The sequence below is a fragment of the Solanum dulcamara genome, chromosome 6 (genome assembly GCF_947179165.1).
Source record: "Solanum dulcamara chromosome 6, daSolDulc1.2, whole genome shotgun sequence".
NCBI lineage: Eukaryota > Viridiplantae > Streptophyta > Magnoliopsida > Solanales > Solanaceae > Solanum > Solanum dulcamara.
The window spans coordinates 68,461,593-68,476,106 of NC_077242.1; the positions used below are offsets into that span (position 1 = coordinate 68,461,593).

The 14,514-nt window shown below is 34.4% G+C and overlaps 1 long non-coding RNA gene across 1 annotated transcript; it reads left to right on the plus strand.

Moving 5' to 3' along the window:
- The first annotated feature begins 10,108 nt into the window (after nt 1-10,108).
- On the plus strand, nt 10,109-12,260 carry LOC129891321 (uncharacterized). The gene is made up of 3 exons (XR_008767166.1): nt 10,109-10,434; nt 10,898-10,974; nt 12,199-12,260. It is a non-coding gene; the product is annotated as an uncharacterized LOC129891321 (long non-coding RNA).
- The last annotated feature ends 2,254 nt before the right edge of the window (nt 12,261-14,514 follow it).

Consider the following 14,514-nt stretch of genomic DNA (forward strand, 5'->3'; position numbering starts at 1 on the left):
TAGTTGAGGATTTTTATGGTAATGTTGTTGTCATTTGCTATTGTTTAAATGCATATTCATAAATTGGGTGTCAATTTAATTAGCTAACTGATAACTTGATGATTTGCTTTCTGAATTTCGGAAGAAGGTTTAATGTTTACTTATTGTGACATGATTTACGGATTGAAATAATTATAGTAGTTAATATTTTTTTTCTTTCTTTAAATTTGCTAATATGTTGTAATCATTTTGTTTTTAATCATAATTAATTTTGTCCCTTTATGATTTGAGATAAAGTTAGTATCCACAACTTTAGATAAAGTAGTACCCCACTACTTTAAATAAAGTTATTCTCTTTTAACTTTATTTAAAGCATCTTTTAAATAAAGTTAGTCCTTTTTAACTTTTTAAAGCATCTTTTAAAAGATTTTAGAGACAAATCTTGAAAAGTGGTTTATTTTTGTCTAACTTAGTGGAAAATTTTGAATTAAAGGGATTTGGCCAGTTGTCTCTCTTGAGGGAGATGGTCTTTTACCCATCAATATAAAGACAGAGATTACACACACAGAAGACAGACCAGAGTAGGGAGAGAGCTAAGAAAGAAAGAAAATATTTTTTACTTGATAGAAAAATCTCAAACAAAAAAAAAGGGGGGGAGTTTCTTGCATACTTTAACATCACTTCTAGTATTTAACATTGGGTTTTCAGATTCCTATTTACTTATTCCTCTAACCAAAGTACCCAGGTTAGTTACAACTTTCTTTATATGTTTGGTTTATTGTTTTACCTTGTTTGTTTGTCTTGTTGAGATATAATTATCATTACGATGTGTCCCTTGTTATTCGTATACTACTTTGTATCTTCTTCATAGTTTAGCAGGATTGGAACTTCCAAGTTTGAGACGAGAAGAATTCGCTTGGGTCGGAGAAGCTACTACATTTTACATCTTTGTCTATTCATATTATTTTTATTTATTTATTTACTTTTGTCTAAAAATGTAATAATTTGTATATATTACATAATGAAATTACTTGGGGAACTATTTAAGAGGGGGAGGGTTTATGTGCTACATGTTTTACTATCCATATCTACTTGTTAGATTTGTTGATAAAATAGTTGTTTATCTATCTCACCTTAAGCATGTTAAACTAATTAATTAACCATCAACATGCGTGTCAAAGTATTTAAATTTGGGTTTTTAAATATCCGTAGTCATTTCAATATGTTTGTATGTATCTAATTTTGACTTCTTGGAACATCTTCGTATTGTAGATTTAATAAGTTGCATTTGTCTTAGTGATTTTTAAATTGTCATAATGTTATAAAATGCTTATTCAAGAATTAAATTTGTATTATAACTTGTCTTTTTAGATATCATATCTGTAGGTGTCTACTGATTAATTTTCAGCATGTAAACTTGCATAGCTACATGTCCATTTTAACGATAAAATATTACTTTTATCATGTCTATAGAAACTATATAAACCCCAGCAAGTCAAATATTTGATATCATATTCAAAGACCCTATTAATATTTTTAGCATGTTATCCGGTAATAATGAATGTTTTTATGATGTTATTTTAATGTAGAAAACCATGCCTACAAAATCTAACAAGTCTTGATCCAATTATTCTATTTAGAAATCATGCCTATAGGATTCTATAAATATTTCTCATTATGTCAAATGCTTAAATATTATAGACCCTTGTCAATTTATTTTTAGCATGCAAATTAAGTCGATATCATGTCTATGGGCCTTATGAGTATTTCTTTCCATAATGTTATAGTTAAAAATCATGTCTATAGGATTCTAATATATATTTATTATATTATTCTATTTTTGATACCACGCCTACAATTTTAATTAATTTTATGCATATTATATTACATAGAAATCATGAATACAGTATTTATTTAATAATTTCCAACCTTTTAAGTTCATGAGTGGAAATCATATCCGTAGGATTTTAGTAATTATCTTGTCATATTATTTTATATTAAATTCATATGTATAAATATCTTAATAAATTTTCAGCATATCATTTTATTTATGAATCATGCCTACAGTATATTTTATAAATTTTCAGCATGTAATAAAGTATAAATCTTGTTTCTATAAATTCATTAAGATCTTTAATTAATAAATTAAAATGGTCAACAATGTCTTTCTCTTATCACAACTATGCTATAATTAAGATTGCTGTTATATGTTTAATTAATTAAACTTTATTTCTACGACCTTTTGGGCTTGGCGATCACACACACGCTTAATACTTGCTTTGACCCTCACTATTTATCTGTGTTTTTAAGCATACTAGTTAATTAATATAGAGGCTTATTTGAGATTTTATGTGCTAAGTGACGTCTTATTTGTTTTTTGTTTGACGATGTGTCTAATTAAGAAACTTATATTTTCTTTAGTCTAACACCTGTCCTAATAGTACGTCCAATGCCTCTCGGATATTAAGTTGGGACGCTAGACACCTTTTAAGATGCTAGTTTTTAATATTTCTTTTAGATCGCTTTAGGATTGAATTAACAAACAAATTTAAGAGGGGTAGGGGTAGATAGGCCCTTCGGAAATGATGGAAATCGACCCGAGCAGAAAACGACAAAATACTATATTTTTGTCTTCCGATTAATAAGCCGGCGCTGATCCGAAGAATATGAGTACATAAATATTTCTATCCGATTTTTAAATACTTTCGTTTGTATATATTTGGGGTAGTTTATTTATTATTTCGTTTGCCTTTTGCTATTATTTAATTATATATATTTGGGGTAGTTTATTTATTATTTCGTTTGCCTTTTGCTATTATTTAAGTAATTGATGATATTTATTTATCCTGTGTTAGTTCTAATATTAATTGTTTAATTTAACTTAATTAAATCCCCTAAAGAGATACCATTTTTGTTTTCATCATTTTTTCCTTTATTAATCATTTTACTAAGTCAAACATTCTTATAAACTATCTTAAATATTTTAAAATTTATATTTTTTCTCAAAATTGTTTAATACTTTAATTATTGTTAAAACACATTTACCCAAAGTTAGTCAAATAATTTTCAAATCGTTGGACAACCGCATGTTAGCGGCTATTTTAAGTGCTAAAACCTTCTTAAAATAGTAATATGAACCTCGTACCTTTTTCTCTAAATTTTTAAGACTTAAATCTGTTAGGGTCTTTTAAATTAAGTTTTCTTAATTTCTTTAAAAAATTAAGTGGCGACTCTTCTTTTACTAAAATTAATTTTTTCTTATAAAGATGAAATTAATTTTAAACCACGCCCATTTTTCGACATAACATTATTAACATCTTTTTTTTACCGTTTATGAAAATAACAAGCTTTGTACATTCAAATATATTTTTTTTCCGCATTATTTAGTATATATTATACGTGTGTGTGTTTTCTTTGTATAAATATTACTTAATTAAGTATATTTTACCAATTTATTTATTCATATTAATTTGTGCATATTGCATACCTATTTTAATACGACTTATATGCATATGCATATAAGATTATTACTTAATTAAGTTTATTGTGAATTTTAGTTAATATATATGTCATATCTATTTTAGTATACACATAAGTATTTCTTTATAAAATATGTTATTTACTAAGTTTATTTTTTGTAATTTACTTCTTCATATTAATATATACGTATTTTAATAGGTCTTATGTACATATGTATATAAAAGGGTTATTATTTAAGTTTATTATATATTTTAATTTATTTATGTTAACATACCTATTAAACATCTATTTTTAGTATGTAATATATATATAAGTGGCATTTATGTGTATATATACACAAATATTTATATTGTATGTACATGCATATTTACTTTACATATATAATATTATAATTTTATAGATTTATGATTTTACTTATTCAACATGTATTTGACAACTAATTATATGACATTTTATTTGTATGACTACTTATAATTGTATCCTAATTAAATTTAATGTAGTCTATTTTTATATCAAATTATAATCTAAACCATAGATTGCATTTTGATCGGACGGCTCTCATTCGTTCTTATCCTTTTTCACACCCCAAAACCCTAAAACTATCTTATTCTCTCTCTACCTCTTTCACCTAATTCTCTCTCTACCTCTTCACCTAATTCTCTCTTTCTATTCATCATCTTCTCAAAAGGAGAAGAAGACAACAACAAGAGTTGTCTTCTCCACCATATAGCCACCACCGACGGTGTAACATCCCCTAAAAACGTTGTATACGATGTTTCAATTTTTGCCTAAACATAATACAACCTCTGTATTTTGGTCATAACTTTTCATAGGAATATCCAAATTGAGTGATTCAAATTTCTGAGTAACCACAGGATCATTACCTACAACGTTTATGAAGACCATATTTTAATATTCGGAGGTTAAGTAGGTCAAATAAATTAATCTTTGTAAGGTAGGATGCTGTGACGGAAATGAGTGTTTATAGAAGAAAAATCATATCTCACTATAGATTTATCCAAATTGGTTGATTCTTGAACGATATGAAACTAGACTTCCATATCTACAATTCTTATGAAGACACTAAATCCTAATAAGGAATTTATCTTATTCAAACGTAGCTCCCAAAAAGAGTATTCTGTCAAAGATAACTCATTTCACCTACCATAGAAAGATCTAGATACATTTGACATCACTCATGACATAAATTGTCCTCCATTTAATATCATCCATGACATCAATATATTCCACTAAATTTTCAGATTTTTATTTATAATTATTTTATTTATTGTTAGGTCCTCTTTCCCACCTATAAATACCCACCTTATTTCCTCATTTTATTCATCAAGCTTTCTCAAGCAAATCTTCTCTCTATACACTTCTTTACACATTCTCAAATATAGTTTTAGTTCTTAGTAGTGAAGAAATACTATTCCGGTAATTCATATATTCCGGGTAGTACACAAAACGTTCCGGCAAGGAAAGAAGCTAGGACTCAAGAGTGGTCATTAAGTCTTCCGGTACCAACTAAAGCTTCGGTTTCCAGGTATGTAAGGTTTCAATGAGAGTATTCCTTCCACTCTCATGTCTAAATTATTTTGATTATATGATAAATTATATTTATTTTCTTTAAGCTCTACTCTAAGTTATGTGTGTGTTTATCCATGGGTTCTTCCACCCATGTAGTCCAAAAACTCTTTCAATTAAATATCTTGATTTCAAGTAATATTTTCTTATGGTAAATTCTTATTTTTACTTAATAGTATGAATCATGGTTAAATTAATGATTATTGCTCTATTTTGATGCAACATAATTTCATATATATGAATTGATGGTTTACAAGTAATTTCGCTATTTATCTATTTAAAAGCTCTTGAAATTCATGGTGGGTTGTTTAAAGCATGATTTTAAATTAATGGATTTCAAAGTATTTATGAATATTTATTTACATACATATTTGCAAGTTGAAGTGATTTGAACCCACCTAGTTTTACTATGTTTTTAATAAAGTTTGACTTGAAAGCTTTGACTCTAAATAAATGTTTATGAAAGTAATATCTATGATCAAAAAGGGAGTCTTATGAATTAAAAGAATGATGAAATGATATGAATGATGGATTCTTTATGCAATAAGGACAATTCTTGCATATTTGAATTATCAAATGTTTTAATGAGCTATTCTACCGAATATGATGTTTGAATTCTCAAGTTATATGCTATGAATATTTTGAAGTATTAAACTATTCCGTGGGATTGACTTAGCACCGAATGAGGCATTGAGGTGGGATTCGGTAAGGGAATCCTAGTAGCAACCCCTTGTCTCATTAACTATGTGCCAACATAGGAGCCCTTGTAGGCTTAGGCTAATGGATCCATAAATAGCCCTTAAAGTTAAAGTTAAAGAAATGAATGAAGTTGACGGAGTTCTACCTGGCAAGTAGTCTCCCCGGCCAACGTAGGGGGTTATGTTGGATTCCATGTAATAGCTCGCATGGTCTTAAATGTCGGTTATGGTTAATTTCCCACAAAATGAATGTTTTAAAGGATATATATATGATTTATTATGCATACATTAAATTATGTTCCATATTACATAAATGTTTTAATGTTTTCTCAATGTTCATGCATCCTTACATACTTAGTACATTCAAAGTACTAACACATACTCTTTTGCCTACATGATATCACCATGTAGGGATCAGTGCTCCTCCTCATTCTCCTCCACGTGGCTAGTTGATATTCCATTGAAGACTATTTTTGGTGAGTTCCCATGTTCCGGGAACAATACTCCTTTATCTTTCTAGTTTATGATATGTTAAGATATTTTACTATGGAATTTCTTCTATTATGATTGAGGGTGAGCTAGGGACTTGTCTTAGCCCCGTTAAATCTAATAGTTAGAGGTATTGTTGGACATATGTAAGTTGAAGATTTATTATGATTTCCGCTTGTTTATTTATCATCATTACCTATGAAAGGCTAAAAGAATGCTAAGAGGCTTGTTTGAGGTATTTTCGGGTTCCTCATTCGCCATGTCACGTCTAGGCCCTAGGCTTGGGTCGTGACAGACGGCTCTGCCTCTCTCTCTCCATCGTCGCCTCTCCCTCTCTCTCTCCGTCGCCGCCTTTCCCTCTCTCTCCCCGTCACTCTCTTCTCCGCCACCAACGACGGCGAAACGCAGCAGCTCCACCAACGCCGCCAACAGCTTTTCCGCGACACCGACAACTCCGACGACAACAAGATATTGGTATATTTTCATTTAATCTTATTTATATTATATATATAAATACGTATATTGTGTTTCATGAATAGATCTAAAAATTTATAGTCCTTTTATGATTGTTGTGTATATGATATGTAAATTTATGTTATTGTTGAATTGTTTAATATTGATGAATGTGTGATTATTATTATGATTGATGTTATAGTTAATATTTATATGAGAATAATATGTGTATAGTAAATACGATTCATAAGATTATAGTTGCCAAAGATTTTGATTGAGTTGTATATTGATGATTATATATTATACGGTGTAAATTTTTTTTATTTTTAAATAAAATGTGTATAATAAGTTCTTTGCTTGGAAAATTTAGATCTTCTTATATTAGACTCCGTTTATAGATTTTGTTTTTCAAAAAAATAAAATAAAATGTGTTGGGTTGGTTGTCTACTTCAAATGATTTGTTAAATTTGAGATTCAAAGTTGTTTTTTTAGTTCCTAATCGATTAGTATTACAAAGCATATATCTATTTTTTGTTCATGTTCATGTTCATGTTCATTTTAGTGTTCATATTCATGTTCTTACATTTTAATTATGCACAAAAATATAGTTCATTTTTAGATGTTTACTTGCTTATTAATCGATTAAGATTATTATATATGTGTGTGTTGTTTGTTTTTCTGTCCATGTTTACATTCTTGTATTTAATTATATACAAGTATAGTTGAGAATTTTTTACAATAAGATTGTTATTATTCACCATTGTATAAAATACATATCTTTTAATCCCGATGTCTATCGGATTAGTTAATTGATAAATGACATCTTGTTTTCCCATTTGAATTTAGGAAGAAGGTTAAGTTTGTTTTACTTAATATGACAATTTTTGTTGATTGAAGTTTTTAGTGTTAAAAATAATTATAGTAATTGCTAATATGATATAATCATATTGTATTTGTCATAATTAATTTTGTCCCTTTATGAAAGTTCGAAATAAAGTTAGTATCAACTTTAAATATTTTAATGTCCCACCACTTTAAGGTTAATGCTCCACTATTTTGAAATAAAACATCTTTTGAGTGATTTTAGGAGTAAATCTTGGAAATTTGTTATTAATTTGATTGATTGTCCACTTATTTGAAATTTTTTGAATTAAAGTTTTTGGCTATTTTGTCTTTGTTGACTTGATGGTATTCTTACCCATAGATTGATCAATATAAGTAGACACAAAGACACACACGAAAAAAAGGAAGGAAAAACAGGAGAAGAAAAACACAAAGAAAAAAAAAAGACAAGAACACAAAACAAAAGAAAAGAAAAGAACACTAGAATTGAGAGAAGCCTCTTTTTTTTTTAACAAATTACTTAATTACTTTCAAGTCTTTTCTTTTGCCTTTTTGCTACTTCAACTTGTTTGGATCTCGGATATTGCTATCGCTTTTCATTAACATAAAACTCATATTAACCGGTTAGTACTTTCTTTTCCTATTTTATTGTACTGTCTTTACTTTAGGTTCTTACATATTATATCTTGTCAAAATAAATACATGAAGTATCCAGGTTAGTTCCCATTTTCTTTGATATATTGGTTTATTATTTTGAAATGTGTTCTCGTTCTATTTGCTTGCTTTGTTGTAGCAAAATTATATAATCATGATATACCTCTATATATATTTGTATATTGGTTGTGTTTTCTTTATGATTTAGCAGGGCTTGAACTTCAAAGTTCAAGACACGAGGAGTGCGAAAGTTTAAAATGTCATTATTTCGTTTACATTTTGTATTATTTATTCATTTACCTTTTATTTTAATTTTGTAATAATCTTGTAAACTCTACTCTTCATAATAATAATAATGAAATTGGGATTAGTCTAAGGGGAGGGGAAATCTACGTGCTACTTGCAATTTTTTTTTACTTTGACAAAAATTTTATGTGGTTGCGTGCGCTAAACAAATATACCGAAAGAAATTAGTTATTTTAATTATTTTTGTTGACTTTCAGATTTTAATTTTAGATGAAATATGTTTACCACACAAATAAATATTGATAAACCCTATACTTTAATTAGTTTATCAATTTTAATATTTTCATATATTTATATATATTAAACAACATGCCCAACTCTTGTATATTTTATTCAAACTATCAATCATTCTATTATTACATATCATGTACATACGCTTTCGATAGATAATTTCCAATATGTTAATTAAATCATATGTCACGATTTAAGCTTAATATTTTCAGCATATTAATTGAAACTATACCTACACGACTTTAGCATGTTAAATTTTATAGAAATCATGTTTAAGATTTAATAAGTTTAATAGGCTACTTTAATAGATACAATACCTATATATTTGCTAATAAATATTTTTATAATATTATGTCATATAGAACTATGTTTATGTAATGACCCTCAAGGTCATTTTTTTGAAATTTTTGTAAAATGACCATTTTACCCATCCCTTTAGATGCCCCGAGTCATTTCTAATTGTTACCGGATGTTAATTTTTAGAAAATCCTATGAAAAGTTAAGTCTTTGGAAATTTTGAGTTTCATAAGCTTTAAGTGTTAAAAAGTGGTATTTGGGGTCAATTGGAGCTACGGGTCTCAGAATGGAATTCCGTCGATTCCAGCAGCTCCGAATTATCGAAATAGGCTTAGGAGACTTTACGGAATCAGTTTTGGAGCTGTAACGAAGATTTGAGGCCTTGAGTTGAGAATTTGAGGAACTTTAAGCCAAGGTTTGACTTTGGTCAACTTTTGAAGTTCCGATGCTCGGAATAGAATTCCGACAACTCCGTTGGATTCAGGAGATGGGTTTTGGTCTAGAATAAGTATTGGTTGAATTTTTAGAGGTCCCGAGTCCATTTTGGTATTTTAAAGGCCTAAGTTAGTTTAGTTGCGACTTTTTGAGTTTTGGGCTAACGAAATTTCGAATTCAAATTCTGATGGTTCCATCAGCTCCGGAATGACCAAATTAGGCTAGTAGCACTGTTGGAATGACTATCGAGTCAATTGATACGAGTTTGGGGCTATTTGGCGCTTTTGACTTTGAAACTTAGCCTATAGTTGACTTTGGTCAACATTCTTGGAAAATGCGCTCGAATAAAAATTCTGACAGTGCGGTTAGTTCCGGAATGTCAATTTTGGTCAGGAACGACCTTTCGTTCGCTTCCCGAGGCTCCCGAGCTAATATCGAGACCCGTTGTGGAAAATGACTTTTGGGTGTGGGGCCCACTTTTTATTAAAATGATCTCGTATGGAAATTCTGAATGCGCCATTGAGTCCGGAATGTCGAATTTAGTGGAGTAGCATATTTGGTTTATTTTTATCTGATTCCGAACGAATTCCGAAGGTTCGTTCGGAGACTTTAAATTGTGGCTAAACCAGAAAATCTGCAGCAATAGTGCAGAAAAATTTTCAGATTTTCTCCTCAACTTTGAACCCTCATTTCTTGAGTTCTAGAGCTCCAAATTGGGTGATTCAAAAGGCAAAATTGTGAGGTTTTTCGTGGAGAATGCATTGGAGAAACTGAAAACTGATTTGGAGTATTCGATTCTGGTAAAAATCGTGATTTTATTTGCAGCAGTATCCATTTTCGGAATGGATTTTTGAAGAACTTTGACAAGTTATATCTTGACCAATATAAATCCGATTTGGGTGATTCCAGAGGCTATCTTGCGTGGAAATTTAAGGAGAACATCGTGGAAGTTTCAGAATCTATTTTTGGCACGTCGTTCGAGGTAATAAATTGATTTTAAGCAGCAGATTTAGTCATTTTCGGAATGAAATTTTGTTGAAAATTGAAAGAGTGTATCTTGGTCAATATAACTCCGTTTTGAGTGATTCTTGAGGCTAGATTGTGGGGTTTTTCGCAAGGAACGTCATGGTATAATTTGTTTTGATTGACAGTATTTCGTTTTTGAGAAATCGACGTGTAAGGAGGCTGCCTTATATCGTTTTCTTAGTTTAAAAATGTGGGAATTGATTTTTGATCGTCTTACGTAATTTCCCACCCCGAATTATGTTATAAATCTGATTTGTGTGCTTGGGGTGACGTGTAGAACCTGTTTTGGGGGTCAAATCTGGAATTTCGTATGTGGGCCCCACAATTCCCGTTTTCGACCCCAAAATTGGTCCATTTCCAAAAATTATGAAATTAGTGTCTAAACGACCGTATCGACGTTATGGTTCTATTTTTGACAGCTTGGCAGCGTTCCGAGGCCGTTCGAAAGGGAAAAGCTCCAGCACAGTGATTTGGAGCCCGCGTGTTTGGCCTACAGGTAGGCTACGGTTTACCTTTCTTTAGATTGAGCTGAAATGTGTGAAAGCATGTTGAAATAGTTGGAATTTGGGTTGGGTAGTTTGATTGTATATCTTGGGCGTTAGAAATTATGCTTTAGGCTTATTATCGGGTTTTCGGATATTTAGAAGCATGTGTATCTTGTCGTTATTTGTTAAGTTTTATAAGTAGAGTTGAATGAGCATGTTATTGATACAGTGGGGTATATTGGCCTTAGTATAGGATGTAAACTTGCTTTAGATGTCCCGGCGTCGCTCCGGTAGACTTAGATCCTTGTAGAATGGTGTAGCGGGCTAGTGCCTAGTAGTTTGGCCTTAGCTAGGCGTTACTCTTGCTCTTAAAAATACCATCATCCATAACTCGATATAATCATGACTTTTGTGAGGCGTCGGCAGCACTAGATTTCGTGATCGTTGACTTTGGCTCCGGTTTTAGTTTTGGCGGCATATTGGTTGACTCATTGGAAAGGAGATTCTCGGTACTATTATTGTTTAGTTGGAAAGGAGAATATTCGGCACCATAAGATAAAATATCTGTGAGTATCCGGGTACCCAGTCCCGGCCTCCATTCTGAATTATCGAGGAGCATCCGTGTACCCAGCCCCGGCCTCCGTCGACTTGGTAGTATGACGAGCATCTTGGTATCCAGTCTTGGCCTCATCATATCGATGTGTTACGACGAGCATCCGGGTACCCAGTCCCGGCCTCGACCGTACTTATATATTATGGCAAGCATCCGGGTACCCAGTCCTGGCCTTGACCACTTTGAATATTCGGGTGAGCCTCTGGGTCCCAGTCCCAGCCTCGACCCCTAAGTCACCACTAGATCGATTGACTCTTAGAGATTCTGGGTTTGGAAATGATATAATACTTCGGCTCCTAACATCGCAGATTCTTGGTTCCTAGCCTTGGTAGTTGTAGCTATTCTGTGTACTCGGCGGGCTTATGGGGGTTCGTCCGAGTTTTTATTTAACTTGCGCACGAGTGTCCCGGTTGGGCTTATGGGGGGCTCAGTTGGGTATAGTTAGCTGTAGTTTTCATAGGTAGTATTTTTTTTCCTTTTGATGCTTATGTTGACTCCTATTTAGGCTATTCTTCTTTTTCATATTGTTTTTACCTTTTCTGCTCAGTTGGCCTATGATGCCTACTGGGTACCTGTTGTCTTGGTACTCATACTACACTCTGCATCTACTTTCGTGATGCAGGACCGAGCACCAGCTATCGCCGTGGATAAATCGAGCCTGTTGCAGTCAACTTCGGAGACTAGTGTGAGTACTTGGCGTTTTTAGATCATTCTTGTCTCCTTCAGCATGGATGGCCCGTCTTTTGCCTTCTGAGACTAGCCAGTTGTTTTATATCTTTTTGGTCCACTTTCGGGACTTGTACTCGTATTTTATTTTGTAGCAGCTCTGTACTTGTGACTTCCAGGTTCTGGGAGGGATCTTTAGTTGTTTAAAACATGTTTTGGTTTACTTCCGCTTATTCATTCTGTTTACTTTTATATTTCAATGCTCTTATATAGTTTTTGCCTTCAAACACATTACTTGAAGTTCCGGGTTAATAGGTTGGCTTACCTACTAGAGGGTTATAGTAGGTGCCATCATGACCTACAAAATTGGGTCGTGACAAGTTGGTATCAGAGCCCTAGGTTCGTTGGTCTCACTTGTACAGAGCTAACGTCTAGTAGAGTCTCGCGGATAGGTGCGGAGACGTCCGTAACTTATCTTCGGGAGGCTACAAGATGTCATTAGGAACATTCTCTATGTTGTATCATTTCGTGCAGTGTTGTGTCTTATTGATTCTGTGAAATCTCATTTGTTCCACTCACTCTTTCACAGGAATGGTTCGTACGCGCGGTACCACCGGTAATGATAACACACCAAGGCCCGGCATGCCTAGAGGTCGTCCTCGTGGGACAGGTAGGAGAGCAGCACCAGCTCCCAACCCAGAGATAGAGCCAGAGCTGGTAGAGGATCATCAGGACGCTCCTATTCCTACTCAGCCAGAGGGACCACCACCACCAGCACAGCCTCCAGCTGCACCAGTTATGACCCCTGCACTACAGACAGCGATTGTGCAGCTCCTCACGGCTATTGGAGTTGTACCACAGGCCCCGACCCCAGTATCAGGCATACTAGCACCGCGGGATCCGCTTGTTCAGCCAGTACCTGAGGTTCAACTGCCTCCACCAGTTGTTGCACCCCCGCCAGCAGTTCCAGAGGGTATGATGTCATTACAGGATCAGAAGATGTTAGGGATATTTCAGAGGCTATCGCCCCCGATATTTTCTGGAGCCACTGGCGAGGATGCCATGGAGTTCTTGACTACCTGTCAAGAGCAGCTCCATTCCTTGGGTCTTGTGGAGTCCAGAGGCGCCGACTTCACTGCTCACCAGTTTAGAGGGGCAGCCAGACAGTGGTGGCGCTCTTATTTGCAGTCCAGACCAGCTGGGTCACCACTATTGACATGGGCCCAGTTCTCAGAGGCTTACTTAGCTCAATACATCCCTAGGAGTGTTCGGGACCGACTTCGGGATCAGTTTACTCGGTTGGAGCAGGGCCACATGACGATTGCAGAGTACGAGGCTAGATTTCATCAGCTTTCCCGACATGCCACTATGATTCTACCTACTGAGGAGGAGCGGGTACGATGTTTTGTGCATGGATTAAGACCTTACCTGAGATTGGGGACCGAGCACCTTGTTTCTGCGGGCCGCTCTTTTCTGGATGTGGTGGATCATGCCCGCACGATCGAAATTATTCATCGCCAGGCCCAAGGGGGAAGCGATAAGAGACCCAGGCATCAGGGTAGCTTCAGTGGGTCACATTCTAGAGGCCATGATAGTTATGACAGGCCCCGCCAGCGGTTTCAGCAGGATAGGTACCAGCAGGGTCAATCCAGCCGGCCGATTCAGGCCGCTCTACCAGCAGTTGAGAGTAGTCAGCCCCGTTCGGGGGGTTCCATCGCAGGGCAGAGCTTGAGGGGATTGAGTCCACTTTCTTCCTACCGCGGACGAGTTATCACGGGTCGCTCAGCTTCAGGATGTTTCGATTGTGGCTCACTAGAGCACTGGGCTAGGGAGTGTCCCGGCCGGGCTAGACCGTTGGCAGTAGTACCACCTCCACTAGGAGGTATAGATCGGGGTCACGGCCGTGGCGATGGTCAGCAGGGTATTCGGGGAGGTTCCCGAGGAGGCAGGTCAAGTGGTAGGGTGAATGTTCGTGGGGGAGGCCGACAGGGCCACTTCTATGCTGCTCCGGCGAGGGCAGAGGCTGAGGCATCAGATGATGTTATCACAGGTACTATCCTTATTTGTCAGCAGACTGCTTCAGCTTTATTTGATCCAGGTTCCACGTATTCCTATGTGTCTATATATTTTGCTCCACGTTTGGGTATTCCTTATGAGTCACTTGAGGTCCCATTACATGTTTCGACCCCGGTAGGGGATTCTTTAGTAGTGGATCAGGTTTGTAGATCCTGTGTGGTGATTATTCAGGGGCATGAGACTCGGGCAGATCTTA